This window comes from Anser anser (assembly GCF_964211835.1).
Source record: "Anser anser genome assembly, chromosome: 4".
Taxonomy (NCBI): Eukaryota; Metazoa; Chordata; class Aves; order Anseriformes; family Anatidae; genus Anser; species Anser anser.
Window position 1 is genome coordinate 9,023,505 of NC_139724.1, and position 21,686 is coordinate 9,045,190.

General features: G+C 41.3%; 1 protein-coding gene and 1 long non-coding RNA gene across 6 annotated transcripts in view; both read left to right on the top strand.

The window, feature by feature from the left end:
- The window catches only part of LOC310898901, a 29,914-nt gene extending 27,530 nt beyond the window's left edge, over positions 1-2,384 (top strand). The window contains exon 2 of the long non-coding RNA XR_014583834.1: positions 489-2,384. This is a non-coding gene — a long non-coding RNA (uncharacterized lncRNA). The remainder of the gene's footprint in view (positions 1-488) is intronic.
- The window catches only part of UNC5C (unc-5 netrin receptor C), a 250,700-nt gene that overhangs the window by 52,760 nt on the left and 176,254 nt on the right, over positions 1-21,686 (top strand). The gene's annotated exons all lie outside the window — the stretch shown is intronic.

The window sequence follows — 21,686 nt, forward strand, 5'->3', positions numbered from 1 at the left end:
TGTATGGTTCCATATGGTTCCATCTCCACTCTCTCTGTGTGGCTCCACACCCCTCTCAGTTTCCATAAAAGTTGTATAAGGCTTTCCCCCCCAGTTAAGACAAGTAGTTTATGAACTGTGTCCTTTTCTCACTTGCTCCTCACAACAAGGGGCTCATTATAGCAAAACTCCCCCATTTGTCTTGAATACCCTATTAATTAATGAATGTCATCTGTTGCTAATGATGAAAAGTACTGATGGAGAGGCTTCACCATCACTTCCACATCTTCTAAATGGCTTATTAAAAGACCAGGGAGAGCTGTTTCAGGGTTAATAAAAGAAATTGTAGCTCTTGTTCTTCTATCCAGTCAAAACTAATACCTTTCTTTTTCCTAAGGGGCGAGTGATCAAATGGTGACTTACCAAATCATAGGGAAATGAGATTATTTCAAGCTTTAAGATGACTGTAATCAGGAATAGACAATTTATTTTTTTTCTATTGGTGCAAGATACTTTAAGATTCCTTCTTCTGGAGGAAGAGAGGGAGGAAGGAAAAAGGAGACAGAAAAGGAACAAAATAAACTAACAATCTGGCAGCTCTGCAGTCCATTTGCTGATGCAGTTTGAAGCTGGTGCACACTCAGTCAGCACAGCTGCATGTTCCTTACCCTGCCGGCTCATCTGGAATGACTCCATGCACAATGCTGCCTTTACTCAAGGTGAGTTGGTTGGGTGTTAAGCAAAGCAAACCCACGGTATTTAAGAAATATTTCTGCTTTTAACATTGAGACATTTAGACTCATGCAGGACTGTCACAGAAATGGCTTTGTCCTCGTGCTCAGCTCTTTCACCAAAGTAGTGCAGAGAATCTATCATGAGAGGAACTCTAAGTTAGTTTAATGTCCCCTGGGATGGTGATTTCCTCTTTTCTACAAGTATTTGGACTTTGTTCTAGGAATTCCCTTCCTTGTTTTTAAAATATATACTTTTCTGGCATTAAAAAAAAAGTAAAACAAAACCAAGAAAACCAACAAAAAACCCTATAGGGATGTTCTTCTGTTGCAAAGATGTAATGAGGTACTTTAATAGGGCTGGAAACTACATACAAACATTTAGGATTACAGCACTGTTCACAGGAGAATTAAATGAGAATAGCCTGCACCCATTTGAGTCTGTTCTGACACAGACCAGGGACTTGAATTTCAGTTTTTACTGAGAAACACCCACTGAGTGTCCTGGCTATTAGCTGTTGGGTTTACGTCTCTGAAACAGAACTTGTATCTTTGATCTGAGGAAAAAAACTGGCAGAAGCTTCAGAGAACTAAGTTTATTTCATCCAAATTTTCTTTACGGATACCATGCCAATATTCCTTCAGAAGGAAGGGAAAGAAGTTAGTCTAAAAATCTCAAACCTAAAAAAAGAATGAAATAAAATACAGACTTTCATATTGGTACCCACTCTCTCTCCCTTCCATGAGGATCCTTTCATTGCCTGAAGGGATGAAAGACACGGACTCCTGATGGCTCTTGAACAGGAGGCATTTATTGACCTTTTTCACTACTACATATACTTATACTATACATATACTATTACATATACTTTCCCCGTAGCCCCACGTGCCCGAATCTGTCATACAGTTGGTTAGAGACCCTCAGACACGTGCCTGAGCCAGCCAGCAATTGGCTGCTGCCCAAAGCTCATCTTTAACACTGTAGCCAATTTACTTTATCTTGACCTTGCTCAAGTTTTTGTTTCTACCGCTTGTTTCCTCATTATCTCTAATTCAGGGACCTGTGAAACAGTGCAAAGCCACCTGCAAATTCCTTTCCCACAATTGCCAAAGCTAAGATGAAAGGATGACTCTTTTCAGCAAGCTCTGGGCAAAATCCTTGTCCCAGCCCTTGTGTCCTCGCACACTGCCTGAGGGAGAGCTTCTCTAGACAGTGCAGAGGTGAGTCCTCGCATCTCCCACTGAATATTGCCAGTTAGGCGACTTTCTGAGCATGCATCGATGGCAAGGGCAGGCAGTTACCTGGGGCTGCCTGCGCTGCTTCGTGGTGGGGAGTTATTCCTGAGCAGAGTATTCGATTCCTGTTCCAGGTCTAGCAGCATGCCCAAGGTAGCAGCCCCTTACCTTTGAGTAGAACCAGGACTGAAGAATTGTTTGGATGGCTAAATAGAAGTGAAGACAATGGGAAGCTTTCCCTCTTCCTCCTTTAAATTTTACAAGGACATCTTTAAGGCTCTCCTTCTCACCCTGTCCTGGGTACGTGCCTGTTCCTGGTGTTGCAGACGTCTGCACCCACACTTCTTCAGGGAGCCCAGCCACCCTTTTCGTGGTATACTCCCATGGCTACCTGACATCTGATAGACTGGGGAGTAAATACAGTCCCCTGTCTGCTGCTGGTACAAACAACACTCTCATCCCTCTCGGAAGGCTCGAAGTCAGCGCTTTGACTTTCATCAGTTTTATTTCCCAGCCACTCAGTAATTCCTTCCAAGCAGAAGTTTATCTGTTTCTCTTCCAAGTTACACATCCCAGGAATGGGACACCAAACGGGCTTTTCCCCATAGGGAGGCAGAAAGTGGCAGGTTGATAGAAGACCCACTAGGCCTATTTAACCCCCTGCCAGTTTAATATAATGATCCAAAACCCTGACCATTGTGCTACCTAGACATAAAGGGGGAAAATATCAGGCAATGTTTTCATTTCATTTAGAGGGAGAAATTGAGACATTCTGAGAGATGAAGTGATATGCCTAAGGCTGTGCAAGGGGTCTGACCAGAGTTCAGACCTGAATTTACGGTTGCCCAGCCATGTAACTCAAGTTCAAGACTTTTTCTAACCTTTGAGTAAAAACTGTTTAAAGCCAAACACTTACAGTTCTTCCTGGCATGGCTTCTTTCACATCATCCCAATAAAACCAAGGGTATTGGAACATTTAAGTATAAACCCAGGTCACAATATCCTGCATTTTTTTAAGCCTCCCAGTGAATTTTGAGAACATAATTTGTATTTTATTGCAGTGAAAAGTAGCACCTGCAGTAGGTTTATTTCTTTGCAAATGTCAAATCTAATGTTTCAAAGAAGGCTCAAGACGAAGTGAAAATGAGAGCAGAAGGCTACGTAGCTGTCATTAGCCTTAAGACTGTTTACGAAAACCCGAGATGACCTACAGCTTTAAATGACATTGATTGGCGTACTTTAACTTTGTGCTAATGGACTAATGACTTGCAAAGCTCTGAACAGTCAAAGGAAAAAAAAAGACTGGCATCTGTGAAAGATGTTGATTGCAATCTGTGGTATTCAGCTGACTTTTCCAATAAGTGTTAAATATGCAGGACACCACATAGAATTGTAATTGTTGCTATTTAAAAAAAAAAAATCTTTCCTCAAATAACAAAGTCTTTTGTCTTCAGTGCCAAATAATACGGACCATCAAAATGAGTACTTTCAACTGCAGCCTTTTGACAGTAGAGGCAAACCTTGTTACAACTCAGCAGCATGTAGCTTCTGGAAAACTAAATCTTCAGTCTAAAGGGAAGAGGACTGAGTGAATAAGGCTAAAAAAATCACAAAATTCCTTCCTCCTTCTGCTGTGTAACACATGCCAACTGTCTCTGATTCTTGTTTTCCCCCGTAACTCAGTGGGATGCTTGGGACAAAAGGAAGGGCAGGATTTGGTCTTAAATTTCCAACGTGGTGGTGCCTGTTTCTTCTTTCATTACCCTGAGTAAAATGTGCCAGTACAAGAATCCTTTTGAGACATGAAATACTGCCAAAGGGTCACTGTTTAGAGCACAGCCAATATAGTACGAGATGCTGCTAATCTATCCCTTCTATGATGAATATGTTGACAAGCAGCTGAATTTTAATAATTAATCATGATAAAACTAAGGAGAGTTAATAATTTAAATTCTGATAATGGAGAGTGGTGCAACTACTCAAGTAGGCAGTTTCTGTTAAGTTTCACCTCTGTTAATTTTAACCAAAGGGAGCACTGTCGCTTTTAATTATCCACGAGAAGCTCTTGGTGCTGTAAGGCTGGCACAGAGGAGGTCAGCTCCAGTAAATGTTAACAGCTTAAAGAGAAAATGCAGGGAGAGTACATAAAATCACGCTAAAGCTAATCAATAGGATTGGTTCTTGAAGCTGTGTGTTTGCTTTACTATAGTGGTGCATTACTGGAGAGAAGTAAGCAAAATTGTGAAATGATGAAGATAAGAGAAAGTACGTTTGTCTTCCCAAATGTGTCAGTTGCATAAAGTCAGTGGGAAACACTGACCTTTATCAGAATTGCCATCATCTCTAATGGAACCAGAGTTTACCAGTTTATATGCACATGTTTGCCAGTGTTATCATGAGCTGTTCGTCTTTGCAATTTCCTCCTCTTTCCTTTAAGTGGACAGAGCAGAAACACTTTGGATTCCCAGAGAAGTGAAGCATAGACACTCTTGCTTCTGTCAGGTTACCCTTCCAAAAAACTTTTTTAATAGCCAATTTCAGCAGAAAGAGGTAAGGGGACCTTTGTTTCTCTGAGCTCTTTGAAAATCAGCAGCAGGATGCAAGAAGGGATCTACCCGGTGTCCAGGTGGAGCAAAGGGTGTAAGCTCCCTACCCCAGCAGCTGTGCTGGGAAGCCTGCTGTGCTGCCAGGGATGAGAGCCCAGTGAGACAGGGGAAGGAGGTCTAGGGGGTGTCAGGCACAAATTCAAAGGAAACCAGGCTTCATCACTTCTGCTGCTTATGGAGTAACTTTAGGTTTTGTATCCCAACTGATAAATGCATCGTATTTTCTCAGGGCTGAAGGTGACAGTGGGGCACTGCAGTGTGCACTCTGTTTCAGATTGCCAGCACAGCATTAGCTGCCGCAGTGCCTGAGTACTCCCTTGTGTTTCCTGCTACTTACGGGAGGAAATTCTTGACATACTGGGACTACTGAGGTACCTATTCAGTTATCAGAAGCATTTGGCAAGCTTCTAAGGGCAACCACTGTAGCTGAAATGTTATTTTAGTAATTTTACAAAGCTCTTTGATAAACGGAGGTTGACATTTCTAAGGCACCCTGTTCTGTTCCACCTTGTGGTGGTCAGAGTAAGCCAGTGGAGAGGAAACACCTCACATGGTGTGGCTCAGGTTACACAAATCAGATGATTTAACAGACTTCTCAATGTTTGCTGCTTAAATAACCAGTTTTGTTTCACACTTGGCTGAGTTTTCAGAGGGCTGACATTCTCCACTCGGCCATCTTATTTGCAAAAGTTGGACGTTCATGTTATAGACATATTAACACACTTTTAAAAGAAGAAATAATAAAAGCTGGGCAGTAAGTAGTTAAAGTATGCTATGTGTAATATTCAGTGTTACTTTATTTGGCCTTGGCACCGTATCAATGGCAAAAAAAATTAACAACGAAAAGAATGCATTCAAAGAATGGATGCTTCTGAGAAGCTCTGTAAGCAGTACCCGCTTGCCACTCTTACATCTCAAAGTGTGTGATCTTGTCTCTGTTAGTTGTTTGTTTTGGCCGGGCTCCAAGAGATTTGTACTACAGGCTGTTTTGTCCCTGTAGTTGACACAACTCAGTTTTTGCCTTTGGTTTTTCACTAGAGGTAATGGTATTTGTTGTACCGCACAGAATAACTCCATCTCACTGTTTGTAGCTACATGTCATGTTGTGTTGATGTGTGACACAGGCACATCCTGTCATGATTTTATGTCACTGTATGACAAGACACCTTCCTCATAAATTAACACCATTTGGTTATGTTGCAGCCTTGGGTTAAGGTACTCCATTATGTATTTGCAAATTTTCACAAGTCCAGGAGACCCAAACTGATTCAGAACAAAAGTAAAGCTTCAGGCTAAGCTTGTGGGATGTGAGATACTCCCCATAAAAATGTGAGTGTCCCAGGAACTTCTCTGTAGACAAAATTTGCTTGATCTCCCAGCCTGAAGCTGTTATTAAAATTGCTCCTGAGTTGGCCATCAAGCCTAGGTGTTGAAATACTTGTGTTTTAGGCATGCATTCCCCTAAATACAGACAATGCATAGATCTATACCTGCCAGTTTTCAGTCAGGTTGAAGGAGAGGAGCCCCACAGCGTCTGTCCTTCTGACTCCCCAAATCCACACATGGCAGTATGATGGGATGCAGCAGACACATGGTGCATTTGAAGGATGGTTGTCTGTAAGGCCAGGACCTACACCTAGGGCACAATCTATCCATGGGCATCCATGATCCTGAAGTCATTACTCTTCTGTATAGCAACCTGCTGCATAAAGTGTGGCACTTTAGTTATGAGCAGAGGATGTTACCAGGCAGTAAAAAAATAGTCATACCTATTTTATAGTAAATCATAATTAATTGGCCATGTCCCCAATAAAATGTGCCAACATTTCTGAAGGCATGTGTGAACCGCAAGTAATTATAGACAAATATCTGCACGAAAGGGTCGGGTGTGTTTCACATGCCCTGAGAAGCCCAATTACTTTGAACCAGACTTTGAGAGCTAAGTCTATATCTCAGGGGTCACCAAATTCAACCCCCTTTATGTTAATGCTATCACCTACTGACTTGATTTATTTGTTGAGGTAATTGCATATGTTATTACTCTATTACTGTAGAATTTTTATTATAATTCACTCATCTATAAATTCGAGGCCAAATTAGACTGTATATCTGATAATCTTTTTATTTGTTATAGCTACAGAAAGAAATAGCTTAACATTTTTAAGTATGATGATTTGTATCAGCAGTCATCAGCTTCTTTTTGGCAGACTGAAGAAAAAATATTGTATTCTCTTTAGAAATACCTGTTTGGGGGTTGGTTTCCATACATGTCTGTAAAAGTTTTTTGATAATCTTGTGACTTTTTCAAATGTCAAGAATTTTTGTAGGTGACAGAAGTGAGCTGAAACTATAAAATTAGAAAAGGAAAAAGAAAACGCAAGTTTTCTTTCTTGTCAGTCATTCATCACTTTACAGCATATAAAATTCTGGAGCTTTTTTTATCCAGCTTTCTACTCACTACATAACATCAATAACTACTTATATCTTCAGTACAATCTATGGATGAGAAGACAAGTCTAGCTTGGTTGTGATTTATTGTAAAAGGGTTAGCTATTAGTGTCCTGCTTTCAGCTGTGATAATTTTCCTCCTAGTAGCTGGCATGGTGCTGTGTTTTGGATTTAGGGTGAGAAGTTTTGATAACACACAGATGTTTCAGTTGTTGCAGAGCAGTGCTTACACAGAGCCAAGGACTTTTCAGCTTCTCATGCTGCCCTGCCAGTGGGCAGGCTGGGGGTGCAGCAGGAGCTGGGAGGGGACAGACCCAGGACAGCTGACCCAAACTGGCTAAAGGGGTACTCCATACCATGTGGTGTCACGATAGACAATAAAACTGCTGGGGGGAGTTAGCCGGGGTGATGCTGCTCAGGGACTGCTGGTCATTTTGTGGTGGGTGGTGAGCAATTGCCTTGTGCATCACTTGCTTTGTATATACTTTTATTTTTATTATCATTTCCCTTTTTGTCCCATTTAACTGTCTTTATCTTTACCCACAAGTTTTACCTTTTTTTCTGATTCTATCCCCCATCCCACTGACAGGGTGAGGAGAGTGAGCGAACAGCTGTGTGGTGCTTAGCTGCTTGTTGGGTTGAACCGCAGCAATTAGGCTTTGATTTCTGGCCAGCAGGAAGCCCCTGTGCTTTAACTATCCCAACCTAGTGAATATTATTGCAAGTTTTCTCAAATCATTCAGCCAATACAGATACAAGCAGTGAGCTCCATGCTACAAGCTCCTGTATTAAATAGTTAAAATTGCCTCCCACATTTTGTCTTTTAGTGCATTTTAAACAATGGATGTCACATGTATTCCTTCCCTAAGCAAACAGGGCAATAAAGTAACCCATTCTACGTCGCTTAAACAGAAGTAATGACCAGACTGGTTAGTGTTTAGCAGCTGACGAGCTCGCTTTAGGTTGGAGACTCCAGGAATTACAAGCAAAAAGGGAAAGGGTGCAGTTCTGTTAAGTGTTCTCCAAGTCTTGCATTTCCTCTGCTTTACTATGATTACAGAAGCCCAGGTTTGTCCCTTATGCGTTAGGCGTGATAGCAGGGGAATTTTAAAATACTCCTTTCTCTGCTTGTTTCTGTCCCTTGGTTGCTCGCTACTCTTTTTTTTCTTGCTTGTCTGCTTTGAGGCAGCCACAAGGCTGCTGCACTGTATCAGTAAAAGAGTAAAACCTGTTAAATAAATCAGATAAAGAAAATATCAGTCAATACCTTATGGGAGTTTATCTGTTTTAAGTTACTTTCATGTGAGTGCTGAACTGCAGAGAAAAACAAGTAAGCTGGCAGTACCTCTGGCCACTTTAAGATCTCTTGTGGAGAGTTTAATGCTCCGTTTGCAGTCATTGGACATTGTCTACTTGGACTGATCATAGAGAAAACTGAAATAAAGACCATGAAACCAGCAGTGAAAGAAAGTCAGAATGTTCTGCCTGTGGACTCAGAACTATTGCCATGTTACTGCCGACAGCTCACTGGCGGCCACAGGTTGCTCTTGAAATAAACTGTACTTTATGTAGGCTAACAATGCACTCCCAGCATTTTGGCTTCAAGAGAGATAAATATGCTTGGGTTTTCGTTTCCATTTATTTTAAACATTTTTTTTAGTTTATTTTTTTGTGTTTTAAGCAAGTGGCAGGGTGGAAAGCGCTTCTATATCTTGCAGAATGGAGAATCTGAAACAAAACTCAATACTGTTAAACTATTATCACCTGCTGTTTATACTAGAATACTGCACACTGTAGGATCTGTCCAGTGATGCCAGGAAGAGATGATTTCAGCGCTGCAGAGCTCCCAAAATCAGTGTAGGCATAGAGAAGCTGATATGGGCCAGATCAGATTTAAAAAAAAAGGCATTGAAACAGAAGCTAACTCTGCTTGCTGTAATATGGCACAGTCTCTTAAGTGTATGTCATGGGAAAGGAAAGGGTTGCTGATTCGCTGGGCTAGCAACACCAGGCAGTTGGCTCCTGGATGCTTGACCATGGTAGAAGGGTGAAAACAAGTCTATTTTCTGGCCTGTTGTGTGGAGAAGGGCCCCATCCCTTTCAGGGTCTCTCGAAAATGGACCAAGATTGGGGCCAGAGATTTCTTGTAAGGAGAGAGACTAGTACAAGAGACACTTTCACCTAGATGCAAAAGCTGCGAGATGGGCTCTGGGGGCCCAAGTGGGCAATGAGTTAGCTTGTGTAGATATAGGGCTGCAGAAATAATCTCCAGACTGATGTGTTCCCAAACACAGACAAATGCACTGAGTCACGGGTTTGAGAGGGAAACTGGTATTGAATACATCTCAAGGAATTTTGACTTAAGTGTGTACTATGTGCTGTAAATAGCATTTAAGTTTAGCTGCAATATTTTTAGAGCAATTAAAGAAACTCATGTAAGTAAAGTAAGATGTTATGAAAAGGGTAGAACAAGGATATTGGTAGAAGGTTTGGTGTTTAACGTGGCAATATCCCTTACATGTCTTATGCTGTTCAACCCAGGTGACTCATCCCAAAGCATCATTTCTGTTTCCTTGTGTGTGGTGCATGCACAGGGCGAACAGGAAACCCCAAATCTGTTCCCACAAGAAGTCAGTGGGAAAACACTTGCTGGTACCCGTGGTAGTGAGACTCAGCTTCACTTCCTTGACAGACTGCATTATCTAGAAGGTAAAACTTTCCGTTTGGGGAACTTTGATAACCCTGTGCTAATTGATAAGGATCCTGCTGTTCTTCCAGCAGTGAGAAGAAAGCAGATGCTACTGGTGTGTCGGATCATGAGGTACCAGAGACATCACAGGGCTGGCTGGGTGGCTCATTCGCTCGCGTGCTTTCCTATGATCTCAAAACTCTGCTGAAACTGCACCCTGTGGAAAAGCCATAATATGCAAAACAAACATGGTGCTGGACATGCAACGTTAAGCAACTGATGAGGTTAAGTAATGTAGCAATACTCCCGCTTTGGGGCTGTCTGGTCTGGTTCAGTCCTCCCGAGCCTTTTTAATAGACGAATACCACGTATTAAACAATGAGGTGCTTTATGATGAAAGTCTTCATGTTATTGGTGATACCTTCTGTGAAATTACTATTAGCCAGTTTATAGTTCCCCTGACTCTCCCTTCATATAAATGCATGTATGTATGCAATATGTGTGTATATATATATATTTAGAAAACCAACCTCATATTTCATCTGTCCTGGGAAAATCCTGTTCCCCAAAGACACTCGTTTTTCCCTAACGTGGGCTAGTAGCAGTGAGTTAATGATTTTTTTGCTTCTTTTTTGTAGGAACTTTCATCAGAGACACTTCAGTAATAGGACAGTACTGGATGTAAATGGAATATAAATTTCACATAGTTGAAATGCCTTCTTTGATGGAAGGGGGCAAAATTACACATGTCAGATATTCCAAACTGTTTTGAGACTGATGGATTCATTTGAAATACTACATAGGTGCAGAGAAACAGTTTGGAGGGGGTGGGAAGGGGGGGGGATTGATCTTGTTTACCTACTGACACGTTCCTTCCACAGTTTTGTCTGTGCAGGAATTTGCCCATGCAGAACAGTATGCACTGGGGAGGAAGAGTCATTTTAGAGCTTTCAGCTGATTTCTTTAGAGTATCTGGGTTGTCAGAAAGAAGGGGGGGAGAGGGGGAGATGTTGCACTGATCCTTCTTAAGCTTTAGAAAAGAAGCCCAGGATTCATTTAAGCCTTTAAGATGTTTCAGTGCCTGAGCCTTCCTGCAGCATCTCAGTGCAATGTTGCATCACCCTGAAGAAATATTTTGTATCTTTCATTCCTATATGGTAGAGTTAGCTGTGCATAAGAGGTAGCGTCTGCACTAGTAGGCTGGGGTCCTGTGCATGGTTCTCCTGATTTATTTCCCATCCTCTGCTGAAAGTCCATGTGCTCTTAATTCAAAAAGCTCTGCCCTCTCTCTTCTACCTTTGCCCCCACACCATGCTGGGGAATGGGGGGTGAAAAGGAAGAGAATACAAGTTTCCCTGTGACAGTGTTGTTTGTAATGATTTATTATTTCTATTAACATAGTTCTTCCAGGCCACATTTAAGGGTCAGTTCTTAATTGTGCTAGGTGCATTGCAAACATGCAGTAGAAAAAGGCAGGTGTCATTGTGAAAATGATTGCTAATAAAAATCCTTTGGCTGCATGTGAGACAGGTGTGTGAGGTGGACGCAGGGGAGAAAAATTGCAAGATGAAAAATGGGAACAAGGTTGCTCTACAGTACATATATGCATAAATGTAAGGATGACAAGTTACCAATGCAGGCATGCACCAGGTGTGGTGTGCAAGGGAGGGACCAGCCCTTTCCACTGCCTTCTGAAAGTGTGTCCTTACCTCTCTGCCTTGCTTCTCCTCTGCTGGCCACCCTTCTTCCCTGGCTGGCAATATTACAGCTGCTTGCCGTAACCCTGCAACCAGTCTCTGTGGCAGGAGCTAGGAAATGGAAGAACAGAAAAAGGAAGAGTTAGGGAAGGGCAAAGTTTTTTTTTTTTTGGTCTGTTTTTTCAAGTCTTTCTCTATCTCTTCCTTCTGAAAAAGGTGGAGCATGAGTTATGTTTAAGGGTAGCGTGGATATAGTTGTTGCCTTCAGCAACAGCACGTGGAAAAGCAAACTTTTTGGAATTACAGTTTTGATTATTGCTCCCATGAAGCAGCAGCCTGGTCAACCTGGTGATAAATCACAGTCCAAAGCCCACAGCAATGATGAGGCGAAATACAGAAAAAAAATGGAAAGGAGAAGGTGAAGACAATGGAGGAGGCATTGATTCAATTTTGATAGCTGCTTAACAAAGTGGGCTGACAAAAAACATCAATGCCCCTTTCAGCTGCCTCTGCAGGAGGTCAGCTGCCAAGCAAGAGAGGAAATGGCTGGGGTGAGTTATATGCTGGCTGTAAGACTGATGATTTGATGCTTGATGGAGTCAGTGTTGCTTGCTCGTGGATGTTCTGGTGTATCGGAGAAAGGCCAGGGAGTTTGCCGGGGCATCCTGAAAGCAAGGCAATGCAGGAGTGGTGTTTGCAGTGGGCTGGCACCAGGTTGCTGTGGGACGTGCTAGAGCTCAGCCACTGCCCCAGGAGACATGCTGGGACCAGCTGAAAATGCTTGATTCTTTCCTTTAACACCATATCTAAGCTCGTTCTTACTGATAACAGCTTCCATATTGTCCATGGTTAGAGACACAATTTGTGTCAGTGTTAATCTGTAAAAATGTTTGCCCCATCAATAAGATACTGCTTGGAGACCACAGGGCCGTCCTGCAGAAATTCAAGTTCTTTCAGTGGCAGAGAAAGGAAGAACAGCCACATATCGAACATTTTAATATTGATACTGGCCAGCCAAGCTTACTAAAACAGAGTGCAGACTACAGTGCTAGTTCTTTCTTCTGTTTTAATGTTTGTGTAGCTGCCAACTTGGAAAACACAACTAGATCTTGCAGTAATCAACTGACGTGGAGTTTAGCTACGATACAGGACAACAGCTCAGCTGATGTTTAAGTGGTACTCAATTGATGGGCTAAAGAAAACTTGAAAGAATGTTTTTTCTGTTTATTTTAACATCTCACTCCTTCACTGGATGTTTTCATGTAACGCACCAAGGAAAACTGCTGGTAGTCTGTTTCGTGCGACAGAGAATCGTAAAATATTACGGATTTTGACATCAAGTCAAAGTTAGTTTGTTTACTGGAATAGTGGCCAGTGGATCAGAGACCAGTTTCTGTAGCCCTAGTGGAAACTTTATCACTAAAGCTCTGCTTTGCATTTGAATGCCCAATTTGTTCGTGTTTCACGTGAGAAAAGGTAATCTACTCAAGGGTACCTATACCCATTTTCTTTGCCTGGAGATGTTCCAAGGTAGAAGTCTGTAAATTACTAATAGTGGCAAACCAAGTGAGATTACTGAGTATTTCCATAATACACAATCAAATAACTAATGGATTGACCTAACTAGTGTGTCTTCCCTTGTCAGCAAAGGTGACTTAGGGGGTTTCCCAGTACTCCCCACCCCTCCACTACTTGCTCTTACCCCCTTCACCAGGTCACTGCTCTCTGGCCTGTAGCCACACAAGCATTTGTGGGGCAGTGCTGTAATCTTACTGATGTGATGTGAGTTGAGAAAGAAAGAATAAGTTTTTTTGAACACTGATCTTAAAACCTTAAAACTTATTAGCATAAATGGGAAAACAGTGAGCTGTTTTTCCCATCCAGAAATGATGGAGACAATACTCTCTCAAGCTGAAAATACCACTGGTGACTTCCCTTCCTCCTTTTAGTAGCTAACCTGATTCTAGCACTTGCCCCATTTTCCCCTTCAGTTTCCATTGCCTTCCTTAAGTATCTGATAAGCAAGCAGCTTCTGCATGTGTACAGCAGTGCAGGCTTCCAAGATTTTTATTTCCATTACTTGCATCAGGACCACACTAATGAGGTATGAAATCATGCTGGCCATGAGACGTTTTCTAAGCAAATTCTCCTCCAAAACAAGCAGGCATCTGGGCTTGATGGAGCAGAGAAAGTTGTGTAGTGCAAGGAGGGCCTTGGAGAGCCATATGTCTGAAGGCTGGTGGTGACATTTCTGCTTTCTTCCTTATATGGTCCATTTCTACAGTTTGCTTGTTTTCTTAATTACTCTGCTGCTGAGTTTCTGTCAGCTGTAATGTATGTAAAACAATGTGTGTGATTCAAGGGAAAGCAAGGGCTTGACTGGCTTGCTATGCATAGAGATATGTGGAATACTGTGAGCTACAGACTATAAGTTTAAGGAACCCACTGCCTGTTGAACTAAATCCTAAACCAGCTGTAACTTCAGTTCACTATGATTTAATACTTCATAGGAGTAGGTTTGTTGTTTAGTGGTGTAGCAGCTGAGGCACTTGCACAAGATGAGGGCTCACTTGGCTGGGCTGCTGCATGTGCCATAGACATTCCAGTAGAAAGGAGCTTGCTTCATCTGAGCAGACACACAGTCTGGGGAGAATTAAGTGTTTTTGCCTTGTTTTGCAGAAGGGCTGGACTGAAAAATAAACGGACTTGCCCGTAATCTCCCAGCATCTTCACAGATGTGCTGGAAATTGAATCTCCTGAGTCCTGGTACATCACTGTCATCACAAATTCTGAACTAATCAATAACACGTGTATTTGCCATCCCATAATTGCAGCAGTATTTTGTTGTTAAATACCCTGCAGTGTCATTAAAAACTAGGTTATTTAAGAATTGTAACCAATGCAGGCACTTGAGGCATTTCTAAAGGAAATAGTGTGTGAGCCATTCGATACAACCAACAATAAAGCAAATACATCATTAGCCAGCAATACAAACCTGAAATCCTTCCTGAAGTATTCTGGAGAAACCCTGGAAGTGTCAAACCAGCACAACATGTCGTTTTTACTACTCTGCATCCCACTGTGAAGTAGACTCAATGAAACACAAGATTAAAAACCAGAAGAGACCTGGGCTGCTTTGATCTGAGGCCAACAGTGAAAGGGTACCCCTGTAGCTGCTTACACCCTAAAAAGGAGTGCTATGGCACCAAAAAAGAACTCCAAAGTGGCAAATTGCAGGAGAGGCATGTTGGCGTGTGGGAAGGGAATTATACCCCTGCTCCGTGGCTGCAGCCCAGAAGCTGTTGCAGAAAGGTTGGTGAGGCCTTCAGGTGGTGCTCCTGGTGACTGAAGGCATCACGAAAGAGAGGGTGAGACTGCCTGTCCCTGAAGGATGCTGCCACGTGCTGATCCTTGCCAGGAGCACACTGTAAGGTTGTGGTCCAGTGCTGAGAACAGAACCGCATGGGTAGGATTTGTCTCCAGTCAGATCAGGTTAATCAGTAATCCCTGAAGATTAATAAAATCAGATTAAAACCAAGTATTTTCTTCACTTGTGGAAATAAAATTATGCTTGAGATGATCCAGAAGGTGCACCTGCTATTCAGGCACAAACCTGAGGAGCCACACCAAGAGTGACAAAGAAACTACACCAGGAATCAAATCTCTTATCCATGGTTAATAAGACTAATGACCCAATCACAAAAGACACTTTGCTTTCTTGGACATGGACTAACTCAAGGGCACGAAGGCAGAAGTGGTGTCCTGGTACATTTTTTTGGCAGGTGGGACAGGTTGTGACCCTGCAAACCTCAGCACATTCACACAAAGTGGACCAATGTGTCACATCCCAGTGCAGACAAAATAAAAAGCAGTCTTTCTAGGGTAAAAGGGCACCCCCCATCTCCCCTGTAGTCTTTACATGGGAAAAATCAGATTAAAACACTGCTCCTGGATTAAGGTCCAAAGAACTGAAGCTAACAAGCTGGTCTAATGAAGATGGTTAAGATTTATCCAACAGAGGAAAACAGAGGAAATGTCTATAGATAGTTTTACAAATCCCGGTTGTTATTAAAATATATATATGAATTGAGCTGACATATGGATAACACAGCATTGTTTCTGCTTTCTGAACAGGAACAGTGCTTTAATTGGGTTTTTAGTATATGTACTTGCTGTTAGAATTGGGTTTGGATAAACCCACAGGGAAGTTTGCTTTTAATGTATTGTTTTAGCAATGTTCTTGTTCTCCAGCATCCTAGTAAGATCGATATTTAAAGGCTGTGAAAGCACTGAAGTAATTTTATTTACAATTTTGAATGAACATTTTGGGGAACCGTTCTTCTTTTTTAGATGCCCTTTTTCCTATTTGGTTATCAATTACGTTGGAGATAAGAAGACAAATCCTGTTCATCTGCTATTGATTTTGGACTAAGGGAGCAATCAGCCCTGGTAGCTCTGCTCTTTCACATCCTCAAATAATATCTGTAAAAGCAGAGATGTAGTAACGGACACAAAGACCAGATACGCGCACGGTATTTCTGCAAGGGAAGCATTTAGTAGGAACAGGAAAAATGAAGTGATGATAGAGAGCAGTTCGTGAGGTGGGAAAGCTACCTAGGTTATCTGCATTGTTGAAAGCTACAGAACCTAAAATATAATGTTACTGTAAACCATCAGGGAAGTTCCTCTATATCAAAAACTTGAACTGAGTATATGAACCAATTAGTGCAAATATACTACAACATTACAGAGCATGAGCATATTTTTAAAAAAAATTTACAATAGAAAAGGCCAAATACCATTATATATTACATTAATGAGATAGATTGCTACTTTTAATGGAGCCTCTGCGCTCTGCACTGCACTGTATGCAGATTTGCTAGTTAATAAGCCTGAACAGTGTTTCTGTTCATGGAAAATGAATCTGAAACGTTTGTCAGATTATCTGTTTGGCATGCCTGACTGGTGTCTGGAGTGGCACTTTGCTAATGTGCTATTACTCAGTGTCATTAACCCGCAGAAGTGATTGAAAGGTGAATTTATATTTGCATCATGCTGCTCGGAGCAGGCGGTGCTCGGGATTAATATGGTGCCCTGTGAAATGGGGCTGCACGGGATAAAATGAACCGTGCAGCTCAGAAGGCGCATCTCCCTCCCATCTACCAAGTCTTGGTAGCTTTTCTCCTCAGAGGAGCGTGCTGCTGTGGTAAAATGCAGCCTCCAAGTTGCTTATGGGAATGTTTGTTTGTTAGCTGGCTGTTCAACATCATTAGAAACCCAAAGTTTTTTTTCTAATGCTTGTGAAAGGGTTTACTCATCAGCATTAAAACCACATCAAATATTTTGGCAGCTGCATTATGTATGCATAGCTTTGAAATATTGCATAAAGAAAAGGGGGAGATTTGTCTGAGAAATGCGGAGCCAGTTTTTTTTCTTATTGATCAAGAAAGTGTATCTGTTCACATGCAAGTAGATTACTTATGTACTACAACACATTTCCTCCTCCACTGAAAATGAATAAGTCTTATTTTCTTTCTGTAAGTGGAACTAGTACCAATAGTTTTTCTGGGGTGAAATAACCAGCTGGAGACTGCTTAATGCTTTGGATCTCGGCGTGTTTTTAAAACCAATATTCCTTGTAGACTGTTTTTAAGAGAAGTTTACCAAGTAAAAAGCATAGTTCACAGCCTTTCATTTAGATGGGTTTTGGAGCTGAAGTGGGGTTTGCCATGTCCTGTTCAGGCCTGCAAGGCAATACAAACTCACAAAGCAGTTTCTTGCCCACTGGAACTGTAGAAAGTAAAGTGGGGAGAGAAGGAGACTGGTTATCTTGCATTTCTCCCAGTTTGTTTCCATTCTGTTTGGTTCTATATCAAAGTATGAGGCTTGAAACAATTAGCCTTAGGGTTTTTTAAATTATTTTTTCAGTAGTTTTGAAATATCTAAATATTTGTGTATGTAAAATGGCTAAAATAAAATAAAAACCGTAGCTCTTTTGTGGCATGCTTCACATGCCAGAGGAGTGTAACAGACCATGACAATCTCCCTTTGACACACCCCAGAACTGGAAATGTTTTCAAACACCCAGTGAAAGGGGATTTTAATTCCTACATCGGTGGCACAGGGCTCCTACTCCTACCCCTTCTGCAGCCAAACTGCCCGCATAACTGTGTGGTAGGTGTCCATGCCCAACCCTAACCGAGGAAAAAAAGGTGCAAGTAGACTGCAGCATTTACAAATCATCGCAAAAGCGGCTGCAGAGCTGTATTGAGAGGCGTCATGGTCATAAACGACTTCTGAAAATTGCAGTGGCAAGCTGGCATGGCCTGGGTTAGGGACGGGCGTCTTGGTGCTGTGCTATGCCCAGCTCTGCGATGCTTCTTGTCAGGAAGGTGCCCCTTACTGTCCCCATAATCTGGGTTGGTGCTGTCTCAGTTTAGGAAGTCTAGCCCTGTTTCAGAGACTCAAAAATAATAGACTTGCTATTCTTCTCAATTAGTGCTCTTTTTTATTTAATCAGGTAGAGATCAGGTTTTTGTCATCACTCGTAATAATAATAATCAATGTGCTGATGAGCCTAATTGTTACAGTAATTAGACCTCAAACCTGGGAGCAGTAACCCCTAAGTTTTATTGTTCAAAAAAGGGTAAATGCAGAGCAACCTTGAATGTCTTTCCATGAGTTGATTAGCTGTGTAGCCTAAGTACCGGGATTCTTGTGAGTGTTATTTTTACTGTTATTGGATGCTAAAACAAAGAAAAGAAATCCCAAGGAGTTCATCTACATTGACATGATAGATTACAAGTGCTTCTCCAGGGCATTTGTTCATCACATATAGATAAATTCAATCTCCCTCTCCTTTTTCTGTAATGGAAAGATTGCTACAATGTGGGAGTTAATTAGCAGAGCTGTTTATGAAAAGAGGTTTTTTTAATAGGCATGGATAGATGGATGGATGGATTGATGGATGAATAGATAGATGCTTGGATGATTTTAAGTTTAAAAATAATCCGAGTGTATGGTATACATGGGATTGCCAAATTTTGAGTTAGCCTCTATTTATAAAAACAAAATTACCACTTACAGTCGGCCCTGGAGAAGCATTTTACAACAGAAATTTTGTATTTCTGTGTGCATATGTGTTTGTGTTAAGTGAAAAGCACCATTTGGAAATTGTGTAATTCCACTTACTAACTAGCAGGAACAGGCAGCACAGAACAGTAAAGGAAAAATAATCTTGCAGTTTAAGAAATCCTTAAGGTGAGGATAGTCTGTTGGTTAAATTATTATGTTGGTGAAGCAAATATTTACTCTTATAGTGTTTGCAAAGAGGAGGGAAAACTATTAATTTGGGTTTGTTTTAAAAGACAATTTTGTTGTATTTCAGGTTTATTTCTTTATTATATTCTATATTACTCAATTTGGAAAAATGTTAAAATCTTCAACTAATGCATTTTGCTCCAAGAGGGGTATGGCAGTGACCTTCTCCTGTTTCCACTTTAATGGCTAATACTGATATAAATCTGAACAAGTTCAGGCCCTTTCTCTTTCTGACTGGTTTCCATTCCTGCTTCTCACTCACTAAGAAAACATTGTTGTGGAACTGCACAGCACTCTTCTACTTGGATTTCTATTCCTCTGTTCTGATGTTTATTTCATTCATTTTTTAAATAAAGCCATTGTTCCACTTTCATTAAAAAAAAATAAAAGAAACAGTAGCTCTTCAAGTTAAGGAGAGAGCTCATAAAATAAGATATTCCCATTTTGATTTAAGTATGTGTATATATATATGTTTAAGATATAGCTGAAACCTTTTCATTAGAACATATACATATATATCTAGGTTTAACTTAATATTTTTCTTTGACTTAGAATAATTTTCATGACAAATGTAAATGCTAAAAAAAAAAATATACAGAAGTCCTTAAAAGCACTAGAATTATTTGTAAAGTCCATTAGCAGGATGTATATATACAGCATTCCTTCGGGATAAGAGGGAAAGCACAAGGCTCAAAGTTAAAATTCAAGCAAAATTCATTGCCAATGAGCCTATATACAGTGGCACATGTAAACATGTCAAAACACATTTGAGGATTGAACAGAAATACTTTGAAACTTGCCATGGAATGAAACGTATTTCATAGCTGCCTTATTCCCTGTTGATCTGTAAGAGGCTGACTTACTGAACATGATACCAGTATATCACTGAGCCTCACAATTATTTCATTGTGGGGTTTAATGCAGAAAATATGTGACTTTGTTTAAGTGAAACCCTCAAGAAGGATCTTCAAGAGGAATGTCCACAATAAGAACTCATTTGCACCATTCACTCCTCCATTGTCCTATTTCTCTTGGAATTTCAGAATTCTTCTTGCCCTGGGCTGAGGCACACCCTCACCCAGACACACCATCTCTCCCCCAAGCATGTCTTCCTTCCAAATGAACGTTGCCACATGTTTTCCTGCCCTGTTTTTCCTTCTAGCAGCTAAGTCTTTCTTCAGGGAAGTTGAGAGATGTCCAGCTGCCCACATTCTCCTCTTCTAGCCAAAGTGTCTCCTCCAGGTTTCTGATGAAGTTTACCATTTCCTAAAGCTGCCAGCAGAGCATGACTTGGTCACAAACAAATGGTATGGCTATATACTAACTATTGGCCAAATTCCCCACAATTTTTCTAAATACTGTAGTCATAGAGGAAGCGAGAGTTCTTCCTCTGGGATTTCACCACAGAGACGTTGGTCAGGTTCATGGTGAGTGCTTCTCTTGGCCATGTTTTCAGACATTATCAGTTGGGATCCTTCTCGCTAATGAAAGGGAAGGCCATGAAGAGTTTTCAAGGCAATAAGCTGGTGAAACAAAACCCACTTGGGGCAAATGCCTCACTGTCTCTTGGAAAGTAAAAATGCATTTATCTTCACATTTGGAAGGGCCAGCCCTTGGGAGGTGGGGACTCATTCTTTGTCCATACGAGAAACCACCCATTGCTCTTTCTCTTGAGTGCTCTGGGGGCTCTGCATTTGTTAGATTTAAATTTTTTATTGTTTTGTTAGCTTAACCTGCAGTTGACCCATGCAGATTTCATTCAGAGTGATGCCACTTAGTAGTAATGCATTTTCTGACACCCTGTAGAAACGACGCTGCCGGTGTCGCGCTCTCAGCCGTCAGTGCGGGTGGAGAATCTGGCAGGCTCATTCCCTGCTGAGGAACCTTGTACAAGATTTCTTTTTTATTATTTAACACCTTGCTTATGGCATTGCGCTTAAACTCTGGAACTTTTTGAGTCCACTTCTCTGGAGTTTGAGGCAATTATTAACCCTTGTGATACCTAAAATCTCCCAGATGCAGATAACCTAGAGGTGTATGCATGGTAGCGTGTATGGGGCATTTGCTCACTGCTTCACACATTTAAATGAAGTTAGCTGCCATCTTCTGCCATTCTCTCAAAGACACCAGTGTGTGGGGGCACTCACAAAGACCCCAAAGACACCCTGTGCAGAGCCAGACCCCGGAGGCTGGGCTGTCACCACCTCACCACCCCATATAACCCTAGCAAAGCCCTAACCATGGGCATAGCCACCTAAAGGCAAAGCTTCCATTAGCCATAACATGGCCAGGATTTCACTCCTAACATCTAATTCCATCTTACATTCAGAGTCATATGTTGCATGTAGAAAGAGGTATTTAGTGAGGTTATTTTCAGTGCTTGCCAATATATGTTATTAGTTTCTTCAAGTGGAACTTGTAACAATGTCTAAGTAAAATATGTCTGTTATAATGTAATGAATGCTTACAAAACAGGCTCATTACCACACTGATTACTGGTGATATTCACTGCTCAACGCCTTCTCTCAAATGTGATCCTTTAGGAAATCAATTTTAATTAAAAAAAAAAAAGCTGAGTTAAAATTAATGTTTCTGCTGTGCCTCAGACTTTGGAACAAGCAAAGCAACTCGGAATTCAGATTTTCTTCTGTAATGTGTGAGAAATGAGAGCATTTTATCTAATGAAGTAGAAGTTATGAAAAACAAATTTGTTAATGTTTTATTCCAGACTTGGAACTGTAGCTTAGGAAAGCAAGTCTGTAACTACCCCAGCAAATATGACAAATGCGGAAAGTTCTTGTGGTGGCACCTGCTTCTGTGAGGCTGTGGAGAAGGGGCAGCAGAGTGCATGCTGCTGTTTCAGAAGGACTTGGTGAAGCCATAAGATGCCTCCTATTTGCTTTTCCTATTCTGCTTGCAAGTAGTTGGATAGCTCTTGCAAGCACTGCACTGCAAACCAAAGGGAAGGAAAAGCCAACGC